Genomic DNA, 16,566 nt, shown 5'->3' on the forward strand with positions numbered 1-16,566 from the left:
ACCTTTCTGGTCTTAACCCTTGCTTGTTCCCTCCCCACCCCCTCTGCTGGCATCCATAGCTCAGTGAGTTTGGAGGGCCTCGATATGTTAGGGCAGATCTTCTGTAGGGGGACAGAGCCCTTAGAATGAATATATAAGAAGGAACTCACCGGACTGGCTTCTGACAATGGCCACCCGCCTGCTACAGAGCCTGACTGCCCAGCAGCTGCTCGGTCCACTAAGCCAGACCCCTCAGCAGTTCCAGTCTGGCAATGGGTGCCTGGAGGGTCCCTGGAGTGCCACTGGCCTTCAGTCCATGATGGAAGCTGAAGACACTGATAGCAGCAAGCACGGTGGCCATAGCCAGGGTGACAACCATGTAGACACAGTCCCAGCAAGGCAGGGAGGCAGGCAAGCTGCCTTCTCCCAGGATCTTGGTTTCTGGGCCCACCAGAAGGTGCCGCCTACTGTGTGGAAGGTGTTCCCCCACTTAGAAAACCCTTTCTGAAAATGCACCCCCCCACACACTTTCCTGCCCAGAGTTGTATATCTTACTTGATTCCAGACACCATCAGGTTGTGAAAAAGTAAAACGTAAGGGAAAAATTCTAGGCCTTTGGGCCCAGGCTTGGGAGTGTGGCCTTTGTGGCTCAGTGCTCCGAGGTGTGCTGGTCATAAAACAGATAGCGACATTCCTCCACCCACCTGCTTCCTGGGTTCAAAGAGTGTTCATTCAAAGAATGTGCTATTGTTAGGGGCTCTTAGAAAGTGTCTTGAGAGATAACTGGAACAATTACCAGGTATTCCTTGTAACACTTGTGACTTTGCACTTCCTTGTGACTCTTAACTGGTATCTTTGGTATTTTTTTTCCAACAACGCCCTCCCCACTTCCTTGAGTTGTGGTTTCTTCCTTTAAATACCCCCTTATCCAGCTACTCGGGGCGCCACGGTCCTCTACCCCTGCGTGGTGTATGACCGTGGGCTCGAGAGCGCTCTCGAATAAAAATCCTCTTGCAGTTTGCAGCAAGACCATTTCTTGTGGGTGATTTTGGGGTGTCGCGGGGGAGTCCTCACGTTGTGGGTCTTTCAGTTGAAAACCAGGAATAACCATCGCACCCATGTAGGTCTCTACACTAACCATTCTGCTTGACTCCCCTGTCATCCCAACTCCAAGGATGTGCTGGAGACACAGGTGATATGCTCAATGGAATCAGGAAGCCAAGGCTCAGCAGACCTAGTAACCCACGTAGGCTAACACAGCTAAAAAGGTAAAGATGGGAGCTGGCACCAGGGCAGTCTGAAACCCCAACCCCCAGTCTATGTCTGGAAGGCTGAGCTGGTAGTCTCCGTTGTCTACTCTGCAAGATTTAGAATCACCATGGCAACGTACCTCTGGGTGTGTCTGTGAGGGGATTTCCAGAGAGACTGATGGAGAAGGGAAGACCAACCCATCCCATACACTGGCTTTCCAGACTGAATCAGACGGAAAAGCCCATCGACTACCCGCCTCCTTATGCTGCCTCACGCTCCTGCCACCGTGGCTTTCCTACCATGATGGACAGGACAGCACTCTCAAACTGTGGCCCCAAATAAATAAACCCTTTCTTCTTCTTCTTCTTCTTCTTCTTCTTCTTCTTCTTCTTCTTCTTCTTCTTCTTCTTCTTCTTCTTCTTCTTCTTCTTCTCCTCCTCCTCCTCCTCCTCCTCCTCCTCCTCCCCCCCTCCCCCCCTCCCCCCTCCCCCCCTCTCCTGCTTCTTCTTCTTCTCCTCCTCCTTCTCCTCCTTTTCCTCCTCCTCCTCCTCCTCCCCCCTCCTCCTCCTTCTTTTTCTTCAAATTGCTCTTGAATTAAGTATTTTGTCACAACAAAGATAAAAGATGCAAACCCCCTGGCCTTGTACAGGTCTGGGTAGAAGATGACTTCACACTTGTTCTCAACCCTGGAGGCTGAGAATGGGCAGAAGACAAGGATTCTATCCACAGGAAAGGCTGCGCTCCCCCCTCCTTTTCTGGAAGACACTGGTGGGTATTCCTGCCCTTGCTGGAGATTAAACTCAAGGCCTCAATGAGCCACCTCTGCAGCCCTGGCTTTGCTGAGATGTTTAAATTATTATTTAACATAGTTTACTTATATTTTTTTGCTCATGCTCATGTGTGCATATGCACACGTGAGTGTAGGTGCCCGTGAAGGCTGGAGGCATTAGGCTCCCTGGGATTCTCTAGATTCAGAGTTATAGGCAGTGGTGAGCTGGTTAATGTAGGTGCTGAGGACTGAACTCAGTCCTCTGCAAGAGCAGCATGCCACAGAGCTCTTAGCCACTGAATCAGGGCTCCAGCTCCTCTTGGCTGGTTTTTAATCACATCTTGTTTTGGGGAATGCTGGAAGGACTTCACATGGTCAGACAGTGGATTCCTAATAGATACTGATTTGTAGGTCTCGCCTCCCTTTCACAGCTTGCCTGACCCTCCGCATACATAAGGACCACCTTGCCGTATGATGCATGCAGACACCGAAACCCTCTTTGTCTCCAGCTGTTCTTCTCTGAACTGAACAGCCCTAGTCTGGACCCAGCTCTGTCTCATTGGCAAACTGTCGTCCCTGGACGCTGGCACTGAGGGTGTGGGTGGGTTCCTTTCAACAGCTCTTCCCTCCTACCACTGCTTCGCCTGCCTATCACAAAACCATGCAAGGCTGATATCCTCCAAAAACCTGAGCAATTTGGGCTCAGGTTTATTCCGGGGCACTTCATTATACATGCGTTCCCCAAATCGTATGTGTGTTGGACACGGGTGGGAGGGTGATCTTTTTGTCAACGGTTTGAAAAGTGTTGGAGTCTTGGTATGCATTCTGCAGGAAACTTCAGCATAAAGAATGTCTAGAACAGGGAAAACAGTTTAGAGCTGAAAAGAAGTCTCAGGCACGCCTTGCCATGCAAGCATGGGAACCTGGGTTCAACCCCAAGAACCTAGCTAAAAAGAAGCCTAGGGGATCTGGCTTGGTGGTCAAGAGTGCCACCTGCTCCAGAAGACCCTGGTTCAGTTCCCAGTATACACACTGGGTGGCTCACAGCCATCTATAACTCCAGCTCCTGGGGATTGGACCCCTGAGGGCACCTGCACACATGTACACACACACACACACACACACGCACGTGCGTGCACGCACGCACCCTAATTTTTAGAGAAGAAGAAACCCAGAGTTGTGCTGGGGAAATGGAAACAGGCAGAGCCCTGGGCTCACTGAACAGCCAGTGAGCTAGTCTGATAACGTGTTCCAGGACAGCAAGAGACCCTGTCCCCAAACACAAGGTAGATGGCTCCTGAAGAATGACAACTGAGGTTGTCTTCTGTCCTTCACACACGGGCACACACACACACACACACACACACTCTCTCTCACACACACACACACATACACACACACTGGAAAAGTGGTTTGCCTCTATAATTTTGGGCTTAATCAAGTTGAGTTAGTAGCATTTCTTTCTCAGGAAGTCCATAGCCTACAAGTTCAGTAAATAGGAATTCAGAGTGCAGAGCGAATTAGCATTGAAAGGCATGATTGGTGCTGAGAGCCACAATGAAGCATCGTGGAGATTATGACAGAGAAGTAATAAAAAGGGGGAAGCTGCAAAGCAGAAGCCCACACTACATTTCAAATGAATTTTCCAGTAAGTACGATGAATGGCTGGAGGGTGACTGGGGATAATAATCAGTATTTATGTCTAACTTCTCTGTCCAGACTCAGTGTTTCACGGATGACTCTGAAGGGGCTTTTAAACATGAGGGTTTCTCAGAATGTCATCATTCCAGTTTGTTCTAGTTTGCTTTTTGTTGCTGTGATTAAGGGGGAGGAGGAGGAGGAGGAGGAGACCACCAAAAGTGACTAGGGAAAGGAAAGGGTTAATTTCATCTTACAGGTCATCACTGAGAGGAAGCCAAGGCAGGAACCTTGGCTTGAGTCAGGAACTGAAACAGATGAGAGAGGAATACTGTTTACTGGCTTGCTTTGCCTGGCTTACTCACCTACATTTCTTATATAGCCTGGGTTCACATGTCTGGAGATGGCGCCGCCCACAGTGGGCTGAGCCCTCCTACATCAACTAGCAATTGAGAAAATGCCTTATGGAAATGGCCATAGGCCAATCTAACTGAAGCAGTTCTTCAGTTAGGTTTCCCACAGTTTGGTCTCTCACAGTTTCCCTCTTCCCAGGTATGCCAGTTTGACAACAAAACTCACAAGGACACCATTACGAGCTTCAGGGATTAGATGTAACTTGGGATGTTGTGGCGATTTAAATCAGACTGGTCCCCATAGGCTCCTGTGTTAGAGTGGTTTGTCCCCAGTTAGTGGAACTTGGAGGATGTGTGCCAAGCTCAGCCTCTCTCTGCCTGCTGCTCTCATGTGATGCTCCAGCACCATCCCTGTCCACTTCTGCCATGATGATCATGGACCCACCCTCTGAAGCAGTAAGCAAATTCCCAATTAAATGCTTTCTTTATAAGGGTTGCCTTGGTCACAAGGGTCTCTTCACAGCTGTGGAACTGCGACTAAGACAGAAGTTCACAATGGCACCAGCAACAGATGAGCAAAAACCACTCTGCCCACATCTGGCTGGGTGAGCCGGTATGGAAGTTTCTCTCTGAGCTCCACCCGGCTGTGTTTCCGTTCAGAGGAAGGGCGGGCTCCCTTCCAGGACTCTGCAGAAGCTCAGGTGTCACCTCTAGCTTGGCTACTTAGTTTAGACCAAGTGTGATGGCCTGATACAATGTGTCTCCCAAATAGGTTTTCCTCCAGCCATGAGGCTCTAACCCAATCTGTGGATTCAGTCTTTGGTGCTCTGATTCCGATGGTCTGACTGGGAACTGGGGCCTCTGTCAAGGAAGCCGGTGACTGAAGAGTGTGCTCTTGTGAGCTAGCGCCTGTCCAGCCCATGAACCTGCTCCTTTCCAGCTGCCATAAGGTGGTATCTTTGCTCTGTCACCTCTCACCTGCCTGCTGTGAGATTCTCCTTTGCCCCAAGAGCCTATAAGCCATGGAGTCAGCCCCCGCCCCCCATAGACCGGGAACCGTGGGTCAAAATAAACCTTTCCCCTCTAAACTGTTCCCCTCCGGTAATTGCCACAAAAACCGGATACACGAGCTAGAGAGATAGTAATTGCCACAAAAACCGGATACACGAGCTAGAGAGATAGCTCAGCGGCTGAGAGCAGTGACTGCTCTTCCGAAGGTCCTGAGTTCAAATCCCAGCAACCACATGGTGGCTCACAACCATCTATAATGAGATCTGATGCCCTCTTCTGGTGTGTCTGAAGACAGCTACAGTGTACTTACATATAATAATAAATAAATATCTTTTTTAAAAAACTGGATACATTCTGACCAATTTTTCATTTACCATAATCACATCAAACTTTTTTTTTAAGATTTATTTTATTGACTAGGTGGGAGTAATGCATACCTTTAATCCTAGCAATCGGGAGGCAGAGGCAGGCAGATCTCTATGAGTTCAAGGCCAACCTAGTCTACAGAGCAAGTTCCAGGACAGCCAGGGCTACACAGAGAAACCCCATTTCCAAAAAACAAACAATCAACAATATTTATTTTGTTAGATATGGTGGCACATGCCTTCAATCCCAGTAGTCAGGCAGGTAGGTCTCTGTGAGTTCAAGGACAGCCTAGTCATCTATCAAGCTCTAGGACACCAGAGATCAGAGATTCATAGCGTGGCCTTGTACCCCCCCCCGCCCCCCCAAAAGATTTTATTTTTAACTACGTGCACATGTGTGACAGTACACACACATGAGTGCAGTTGCCCTCAGAGGCCACGAGAGGGCATCGTGCCCCTCTTCATTTGGTGTGAAGCTGGCATAACATGGTTGACCAACATGGATGCTAGGAACCGAACCCATATCCCCTGCAGGAACCACAAATGCTCTCAACTGCTGCGCCATCTCTCAGACCCGTGAAGATTTCTTCTTGAAGTAAATCTATTTAAAACAATGCAAGCTGGCTTTAAGGAACCTTCACGTTGCTACTCAGTCATGGGGACAGATAAATCAGAGCAAAGACAAAACGCAGAAAGACAGCTGAAGTTTGCAAATTGTCCTAAGAGAATTTTGATGGAACTTAGTGCAAACTGCCTTGGCTAATTTCCCTTTAATCAAATTCCTGTGAAACCCATTTACATTTCCAGTATCTCATCACGGAATGCATTAATACATATTTGCTGGATAATTGAGGAAATAATCAATCAATAGAAGGCGCTTACAGTAAGACCTGCCATCTCCTCTCTAATTAATCCAGTTCATAGCAACAAAACATCTACACCGAATAACTGAGCATTTGTCATGAGCCACGCCCATAAGCCACACCCAGCCTGCCTGCTGTGGTCTAAGGTGAATGCCCCCCACCGGCTCATGAGTTAGAACGGTTGGCCCCTTTTGGTCCTGCATCCTCAGGTTTTGTAACCCTTGAGACAGGATGCCTAGCTGGCAGAAATGTGATTTAGGTGGGGGTGGGGGCGCTTGAAGATTCAACTAGCCTCTGCGTCCTGCCCCAGCTCTCTGCTTCCTGATTGGCCAAGAAATGAGAGATTCTCCAGCTGCCCTTGAACTCTTAATGAGAAAGGAAAGTGTGAGCTGAGCTGAAGGAAACTCTCTCTCTCTCTCTCTCTCTCTCTCTCTGTGTGTGTGTGTGTGTGTGTGTGTGTGTGTGTGTTTTGGTTTTTTTTTGTTGTTGTTGTTGTTTTTTGTTTTTCGAGACAGGGTTTCTCTGTGTAGCCCTGGCTGTCCTGGAACTCACTCTGTAGACCAGGCTGGCCTCGAACTCAGAAATCCGTCCGCCTCTTCCTCCCAAGTGCTGGGATTAAAGGCGTGCGCCACCATGCCCGGCTCAACACTTCCTCTCTTAAATTGCTTCTGTCACAGATTTTGCCCTGGTGTTGGGAAAGGACTCTGCTAGATCCCCTTAAGCTGGCTGAGACCACCTTATGCAGGCTAAGACCACATTAGTGGATGCTGGGCAAAGTCACCCACTACAAATCCTGTTCTATAATAGGCCATTGAGTTCACAGCATGGCATTCAGTGCGGTTTCGCTTCAACACCAATCGTGAAGTAGGAAAGTCACCAGTGGGTCGACAACTGTATGCTATCCTCTCCTGCCTCAACCCAGGGTCTACAGTCACATTTTCTCTCTGGCTCTGACCTTCCAGACTCCCTATGGTAGTATTGTTGCAGGGGTGGGTGATGTTTGAGTGGGTGGAGCTTAAGTCGGAGAACTAGGGCCCTAGAATACAATGGCACTCAAGTCACTCTGGGCCAGTGGCTCCCAGGTTCATTGTTATGGGATCAGAAAATATGACCAGTGACAAAGGCAAGCAAAACCTTACTGAGGTCGTCATGAACCCCAAAAGACCACCAAGGAGCCGATTCCGATGTAATCGCACTAGGGTCTTTATTCAAGCTCCATCTTGGGCCCCCACCCCCACCCCTACTGTCATTGATCCAGCAGGACAACAGGAGAGTGAAGCCCTGAGCCCTCAGTGGGACAATGTTTGATGTGGAAATAGCGAGCAAGCAAGGGGGGTTTCCAGCCTGGCAAGCATCTAACTGGATGGCTTTTATGACATTTGCTGTCCTTTAAGGTGGGTGCTCTGAAGCAAAACCATGAACAATAATCACAAACTGGAAGTTCATCTGAAACTATCAGATTACTCCTGATTGGCTGTTGCTAGGGAGTAATTGTTGGGTGGGTGGGTGGGGGGGGTGGCAAGCTATGTGGCTCTTCCTGGAACTCAGGTCCAGCTTGGCTTCATCTGCAGATCAAGTTCTCAGGTTCTTTTTTTGTTAAAATGGAGGCTGGTCCCAAGTAGGTCTGGCCACTCAAGGTAGAGAAGCAGCTCTGGGTGAGGTAGGGGGTAAGCATGGCCTGGGTCTTGAGATCCCAGCTTCTGTTTGATAAAGACCGAGACCCCTGGCTGTGGAGGATCAGCGAGGGGGGATGAAGGGTGTTCTTCAGGCATGCAGGAGCCATGGGAACACCTCATGCCAGTGTGACTGAAGTGAAATGATTAAGAGCAATGTCTCAGCCTGGGCCTGGGTTAGGTCTGTCATCCCAGCTACTTGGGAAGGTAAGGCAGAGGGATGGAAACAATAAAAAACACAAACAGGTGTTCACAGGACAATGGGGCCCGGCCACTTCCAGGTCCAAAGGAAACTCCATTTCCCCAAACGCTAAAGGCAGTGAGATAAGACAGCATCCTCAGGAGCCTGTGAAACTGGCTACCACACCTAAAGGAGCCATTTCCCTTACCTCTGGCAGAAGGGACATATGGCTACCTGTGGTGCCTGTAAACACAGCAAAGTTCATGCTGGCCTCCAGACTCCCTCAAGTGTCACAAGAACCTATTACACATTTCAGGCTAGCCTCCTGGTTCTTCTCATCTCTTCTCTGCCTTAACTCTCTCCAGCTCTGGCTCCCTTCTATCTCTCTGTTCATCCCTTCTTACAACCCTGCTCTTCCTTCTTCCATGCCCCCATTCCCCTCCCTCCACTCCACCCTCCCCAACCCTGCCCTACTCCTGCTTCTCTCACTGGTTTCTCTATTCTCTTTCCCCTGCTGTTCCCTCCTCTCTCACAGACAGCCCTGGCCAGCCCTAGTCTGCTGGCAGGGGTCAGTTATCTTCTTTCCCTCTCTGGTCTGGACTCTTCCAGATGAGCGCGAGAGCACGTGTGTGTGTGTGTGGGGGGGGAGAGCACAGAAGGAATGGGACCATATATCACCCCATGGCTCTGAAATTACGGTATAAAATCATGATTAATTGTATGCATTTATTAAAATGATGTACTTCTGTCAGGCCTAGTGGTTCACACTTTTAATCCCAGAACAAGGGAAGGAAAGGCAGGTGGACCTCTGTGAGTTCGAAGCCATCCAGAATTACACAGTGGGACCCTGCCTCATTCATACATAGATATGCCTAAGTCCTCAGGAAAGATCTGGAAAGAATGGCTGCCTTGAAGCCTTGAGGCCCTGGTTCCAAGATTACTGGATGTCACAGGCACAAAGGAACCTGTGGTTCCAGGTCTGAGATGCGGAAGGGACTTGAGAGTCTGAGACCAAGGACTGCCACCAGGGGCAGCCCTTCAGGGGCCATGCTTTTGAGAGGTGACATGGGAAAGACGCAGCTATGCGATGGATGATAATAAAGGTGGTGGGGGTGAGACTGGAAGCCAGAAGGCTGTGAAGAATGAAGCCAGAACTAATGCGGAGAGACAGGGCTAGCAGGTGACAGGGACAACTAGCCACCTAACAGGGAATCTGAATTTCTTTTCTAAGAGGCATGAAGCAGTCGCCTGATGTGGCCAGAGCTTTCAAAAGATCCCCTCCAGCTGTTGGGAGAACAGAGGCAAGAATCACTGGGCTGCCAATATGGCTCAGCAGGTGAAAGGGCTTGCTGTCAAACCTGACTGCCTGAGTTCAATTCCCAGGACCCACATGATGGAAGGAAAGATCCAACTTCAGCAGGTTCGCCTCTGGCTTCTACCTGTGCACTGCGGCACAGTCACACACTAAACAAGTCAAATGTGGTTTTCAAAAAGAAAAAGGCCTTTGTGGTGCTCCAGCCAGATCCCCCTGGCCCACTTCTTCCCTCCAGGAGTAGGTGGGTTCTCCCACACTCAGAATCCTACCTCCCTGCCTGCTCCACAAACCACCGATGCCTCCCTCTCCCCTGCCCCTGAGGGAAAAGAGGTGGAGAGCAGTCATCACCATGGGAGGCCTCTAATATGCTGGAGTCCAGGTTCTACCCCAGCAAGAACCGACTCCTGTGTACTACGGAGTTACAAAACTGCCATTCAGGCCACATCCCCAAAATCACAGTAAGTGTTCCATGAATGCTTAAAAGGGGTGTGTGTGGAAAGACCAACAAACTCACAAACCACTACCAGGGCAGGCAGCTAGCAGCTTTCTTTCCTTCCAAACAGTGTGCTTTCCCCTCCCCAGGGTGGAAGAGAAAGCCACAAGCTTGACCATTGAGGACAAAGCTTGTCAGTCAGGCTGTGAGTCAGTAAGCCGCTTGCATAGGTGTAACAGGATAAGCAGCAGAAGCAGCTACAAGTGTAGCCTGACATAGGCAAGGCCAGGGAGGTGAGGTTCCAGCGTCCTGGATTCAGGGTGTCTGGCTCCCTGTCTTTCCCACAGTAAGACTCTTCCCCATGAAGTCAGCGGGCTCCCCACTCTGTGGAAAAGAACTAAATTTGTCTCTGCAGAAATGAAAGGCGAAGCTGATAAGATTCCTGCCTTCATGTTTTTTTTCTTACTTCAAAAGGAAGCGCTTGGCAATAAATGGGAGGACCCGGGGGCAGCAAAGCATGCAGTTGGAAGCTGCAGAAGGGATGAAAAGCAGTGTAGAAATTGCGAGACCCGATCTGGGGGAGGGGGAGGTCAGAGGTCCGGTACACGGGAGCCGGAAGGGGCCAGGCATGAAAGAGCCTGCCTGCCACAAACCACTCTGCAAGGCTCTTTGCAGCCAGCTGCTGCAGGTCTCCAAGGGTCACACACTGGGTGACAATCACTTAACACCAGAGCTGCTCGAAGCATGTAATGAACCACCATGCAGCCTCTTGTCAACAACAGGAGATCTATCCAAGTTCAACCCTCCTGGCTGCCAGGGGCAGAAGCCACAGCTTGGGGTCTGCTGAGGACTGCTCAGCCAGTGACCCAGTCCAGCCCTGTTCCATGAAGCCCGAGCCACTGTGATCCTTTCGCAGGGGAAATCACTGAGGAAGAGAGGGACCAGAGCTGTCCTCTAAACCACTGTGATGGACCACTGGGACAGCAGGCCAGGCTCCAGGGGTGAGATCTTAAGGAAGAGACGGTGGGATCAGGATAGCAGGGAATCACTCATTCATAGATAGATGGTGGAGTCAGGATAGCAGGCAATCGCTCACTCACTCATTCATAGATGGTGGGATCAGGACAGCGAGCAATCACTCATTCACTCATTCATTCTACAGCACTATCGTTATTGTTATTTTTGCTTTGCGTCTTGCACCCTAGGCAAGTACTTGACCACTGAGATACGACCCCTGTTCCGGTGGTTTAAATAGAAAGTGTCCCCATCAGCTTATGTGTTTGAATATACGGTCCCCAGCTGGTGACACTGTTTGGGGAGGTTATGGAGCCCTTAGGAGGTGGAGCCTTGCTGAAGAAAGTGCATCACGTGGGGTGGGTTGGAGGTTTTATAGCCCCTCCCCGACTTCCCCTTCAGACTGCCAAGCTGCCTCACCCTCCCGCTGCCCACCATGATGGGCTGTATCAATCTGGAGCTGTGCACAGAAACAAACCACTTTCCCCCAAGTTCCTTTTGGCTATAATATTTTATTGCAGCAACTGGAAAGTATCTAAAGCTTCGGCCTCTTTTCCTCTGGTATTTCTTTCATTTCAGATGGTCTCAAGATGTTGCCCGGGTTGGCCTTAAACTTGCAATTCCGCCTGCCCCAGCCTCCCAAGTAGCTTAGGACTACTTACAGGCCTGTGCTACCAGGCTCGGTGCCATTCTGCCAACACTGACTGGGCATTTACTTTCTCAGCGCTGTACTAGACAGAGAATCCAGGTAATCATTGCTGGGATCTACAAAGAGGCTGAGATCAGCCTATGTGCAAACTGGCAAGCTGGCTTCCTCCGAGGCTCGGGAGTCTTCAAGGAAGAAGCAACGGGAACACTGTAAGAGTCCAAGGTGGAGGATAACACAACAGAGCAGCTGCACACCAGAACTCCCAGAGACTGACAGCACCCACAGGATCCACCCAAGCTCAAGACAGACAGACAAAATCCAGTGGGAGGGGAGTGGGGAGGTGGGCACGACATCCCACACCTCCCTGAGGAGCTATTGGCATTTAACAGCTGCCGAGAAACTAGAGTCCGTTTTCTTTAACCATACAACCTAGCAGGTCAACCACACACCAGGCCCCAAGCGTATGCAGCTGCCTGTTTTAGTTAGGGTTTCCATTGCTGTGAACAGACACCATGACCAAGGCAACTCTTATAAGGACAACATTTAATTGGGGCTGAGTTACAGGTTCAAAGGCTCAGTCCATTATCATCAAGGCAAGAGCATGGCAGCATTCAGGCAGGCATGGGGTTGGAGGAGCTGAGAGTTCTACATCTTCATCTGAAGTCCATCAGAAGACTCCAAATCCTCAGGCAGCTAGGATGAGGTTCTCAAAGCTCATGCCTACAGAAACACACTTCCTTCAACGAGGCCACACCTACTCTAACAAGGCCACACCCCTAATAGTGCTACTCCCTGGGCCAAGCATATTCAAATCACCACACTGGGCAACACAAACAGAACTTAATTTGGGGGGGAGAGGAAAAAAAACTAGAAAACTCAAAGTTAGATAATAAAGGAGGCTGTCCTAATCAGGGTTTCTACTCCTGCACAAACATCATGACCAAGAAGCAAGTTGGGGAGGAAAGGGTTTATTCGGCTTACACTTCCACAAGGCTGTTCATCACCAAGGAAGTCAAGGACTGGAACTCAAGCAGGTCAGAAAGCAGGAGCTGATGCAGAGGCCATGGAGGGATGTTCTTTACTGGCTTGCTTCCCCTGGCTTGCTCAGCCTGCTCTCTTATAGAACCCAAGACTCGCATCCCAGAGATGGCACCACCCACAAGGGGAACTTCTAGAATGATGTAAAACTGTGAGCCTGAATAGGATGCTATGAGCTATGCAGGCATGGGTGCGACCAGGCTGACAAACAGCAGAACGAATGGTTCATTTGTAGGCTCTGCAGTCAGAGGATACATGAGCCTCTAGGATTTTCAGCCAGGTAAGCTAGAGTGGCAAGTCAGAAGAAGCCAAAGTTAGCACAGCTTGTCATCTCTGTGTATGAGGCACAGTCAGACGAAGCTCAGCAAAGGCTGTCAAACACAGTGAACAGTGTGTCTGGGTTGGGGGATGGGCACAGATCTGGAGTGACATCTTTCAAAAAAAAGTATAGTTATTTATATGAGTACACTGTCATTGTCTTCAATGACACACCAGAAGAATGCATCAGATCCCACTACAAATGGTTGTGAGCCACCATGTGGTTACTGGGAATTGAACTCAGGACCTCTGGAAGAGCAACCAGTGCTCTTAACCACTGAGTCATCTCTCCAGTCCTGGAGTGACATCACTAAAGGGGAGCATTCCAACTGAGACTCCAAAAGAGAAGAAAGAGGACCCTGGAGTAGCGGTGGCCGACGATTCCAGATGTCAGAGTAGACAGAACTGGTCCTTGATGTTTGCCTTTCTAATATCTGGGAGACATCAGCCCTGCCTCTACCAGTCACTGCTGTGAAAACCCTACAAGTGTCTAGCTCTCTCTGGACTTCATCTCATCATTTGAACACTGAGAAATAAGTTTGAAGCCACAATCGAGAGGCTGGTCCAACGATGGCATCCAGGAGCGGGAGACTTTGACGTGCCACACACACACTTTCAAGGTTTTGAGGCTTAAAGGACAAATCCAAAAGGAGGAGTCCACTAGGCAGTCCTTGGAGTGGGGGTGGGGAGAACCGAGAGGGAGAATTTAGGCAACAAAATGCATATCCAGCCAAGGGGATGAGAACAGAGGTTCTGAGCTCTGACGGTCTTTCTGCTGCCAAATGAAGATGTTCTGCGTCTCCCTCAGGTCTGCAGGAACAAAGCAAGGTGGCAATCGCCCAGGGTGCTCGCTCACTCTGCTGTCAGCCGCCCTCAGCCACGGCGGCCTCAGAAATAAATGGTCCCGTCAGCCACTAAGGAGGTGAACTCGGGTTTTGAGATGGAAATGAAATAAAAGGGAATGGAGCCCAGAAACAACGCAAAGGAACGCGGGGATCAAAATCTTCCACTGCAGCAAAGCCGACGTTCAGGATGGTACATGAGGCACTGACCTTGAATGCCGGGACCTGGGCGCAGAGCTGGTGCTGGGGCCGGAAGAGGAGCAGGGGACTGTATGTCCACCATCTGACCCACCCCTGTGGGAAGGAACCTTCTTCCCCTTCCTGTGCTCCCTGCCCTGTATGCCTGCCCCTGTCTACTGGCTGGCTTGAGGAAGCAAAGCCTTGGACCTCTCCTCTGCTGGGGAGGAGAGGAGATGGGCAGCAGCTCTCTCTTAATTCGGGGTGAGGGCTCAAGAAGAACAGGAGAGGGTGTAAGTACACCGAGGTCCTCCTGCCCTCCTGGCAACCACAGCTGGTTTGTGATCCTGACAATAACCTCAGTGCTCTACCCTGTCCAGAAAACAAGGAGAAGAATGAAATCTACCCTGTGGGGTCGTAGATTTAAAAATCTTAGGAGAGGGTCGGTGAGATGGCTCAGTGGGTAGTGGCTTGGTGCCAAGCCTGATCCTTGAGGCCCACATTGTGAAAGGAGAGAAGTGACTCTTGAAGTTGTCCCTATGACCTCACATACACGCTGTGACACACACATACCCACGCACCCACAGGAACCTAAGTAAATATAATCCAAATAAGTAAATATAGTTTGTTTTTTTTTTTTTTTTTTTTTTTTTGGTTTTTCGAGACAGGGTTTCTCTGTGTAGCCCTGGCTGTCCTGGCACTCACTTTGTAGACCAGGCTGGCCTCGAACTCAGAAATCCGCCTGCCTCTGCCTCCTGAGTGCTGGGATTAAAGGCGTGCGCCACCACGCCCGGCAATATAGTTTTTTAAAAATGTGTACATCTTAGGACAAAGATGAGTGTCTGTGCCATAGCCGCTGCTCTCTTAGTTTCTGTTTTGTTTTTTGTTTGTTTGTGATTTTGTTGGTTTTGTTTGTTTGTAAGATTTCTTAACATTTTTTATTTTATGCATATAGGCGTTTTAACAGTATGTATTAACTGTGCACAATGTACATGCAGTGCCCATGGAGGCCAGAAGATGGCGTCAGATCCCCTGGAGCTGGAGTTAAAGATGGTTGTGCACTACCACATGGATGTTGGGAATTTGAACCCAGGTCCTCTGTAAGAGCAGCCAGTGCTTGTAACCTCTGAGCATTTCTCCATCCCTGTTGGTTTTTGAAACAATGTTTCACTATGTAACCCAGGCTGACCTGGAACGCCTGGACTCAACCGATCCTCCTTCCTCAGCCTCAGGGGTAGATAGATGGTCCTTAGGCTTAGACGGTTCTTCAGTTAAGAACCACTTTGTGTTCCAGTTACTTAGGGTTATCGCTGCATATAAAGGCAAGAACACATATCAGCCAGAATAAGACCCTGAGACTATATGCATGGAGTAGGTTCAAAGCAAGCACCCTCACGTCTGTCTCTCCCTTCTCCCATCAGGCACCCTCCTTCACCCTCTGAAGCTGCATAGGATGCCACTTGTTCATGAGTATATATTGTCTCCCTATCTTATAAGTGTTCAATCACTATCAGGAACTTTTCTGAAGCAGTACCCTCCAAAGGCTACGTATCTAAAGTCCAACCTCTGAGAGCACCCCCCATCCCCACGCCCCACCCCTACCACCCCCCCACATGTAATGCTGAGGCCCAGGCAGGAATCCTCTGTGTGCAAGAGCCACACATCCCAGCTGAGTTAAAGCTGCAGGAACCCTGGGCAGATTGAACCAAAGAATCCTGGAACAAGGTTGTGGGCTTGGGCTTAGCAGAGGCTGCCCTGAGGCTGGAGCTGGGGAGGGAGAGCCGCAGGCAGGAGGAAGTGGGGTTTCAGGAGTGGGGTTGTCAGGACTAGAGAGAAGCTACCATCCTCGGAGGGACTGAGGGAAATGAAAAGCTCCCAGCTGGATCCTGAGAGGGTGCTCCCAGTTGGATCCGGAGAGGGTGCTCCCAAGCTCGACAGCACTCTCTGGAGGAAGGTGCTGCCAGGAAGGCTGCTGCGTGGCTGAAGGTATCTGGAGACAGTGCTGGAAAGACCTGCCTGGCTTGGGGCTTGGGGATATCACATCTCACCTGCAAGCCGAGCACTGCACATACCCTACTCGGCATGCCATCCCCTGGGGGCCATCTGGGCTCCACAGTCACGTGTCAGAGCTCTCAGGCTACAGATGTGGCCAAGTGCTAGCTCAGTTCTTGCCGTGATAGTGATCCTTAAGGGACGTCTGTCAGGTGACCTCATGAATGAAACCGAGGCACACAGAGCAGAACATTGAAGGGTAGAGCCACCTCATACCTCCCAAACTGCATGCTGCCAGGAGAGGGGATTAATCACGTAGAGATCCTGTCTACATGGGGTGACATTTTGTGTGGGGCACCAGGAGAAAAAAATACAAGTGGCATCCCTAAATGGCTGGGGTCCGCAAGGCCACAAGAGATATCAGTGTATCTGTCAGAGCTCTAGTGGGCCTCTTAGATCATTCTAGAACCAGAGTCAGAGGTTGAGCCTCCCTAGAATAATGAGCTGAGAGGTGCAACCCAGGCAGGGACTAGAGAGATGGCTGGGGTTGAGAGCACTGGCTGCTCTTGCTGCCTGCGACTCCAGCTCCAGGGGATCTGACGCCCTCTTCTGGTCTCCATGGGTACCTGTACTCACATGTACATGTATACATACACATAAATAAAAAAAGGAAAGTAAAGATTTTTAAAGACTTACTGTTACATG

The sequence above is a fragment of the Mus caroli genome, unplaced genomic scaffold, assembly GCF_978045245.1.
Source record: "Mus caroli unplaced genomic scaffold, Mus_caroli_1 scaffold_2, whole genome shotgun sequence".
In the NCBI taxonomy this organism is placed as follows: domain Eukaryota; kingdom Metazoa; phylum Chordata; class Mammalia; order Rodentia; family Muridae; genus Mus; species Mus caroli.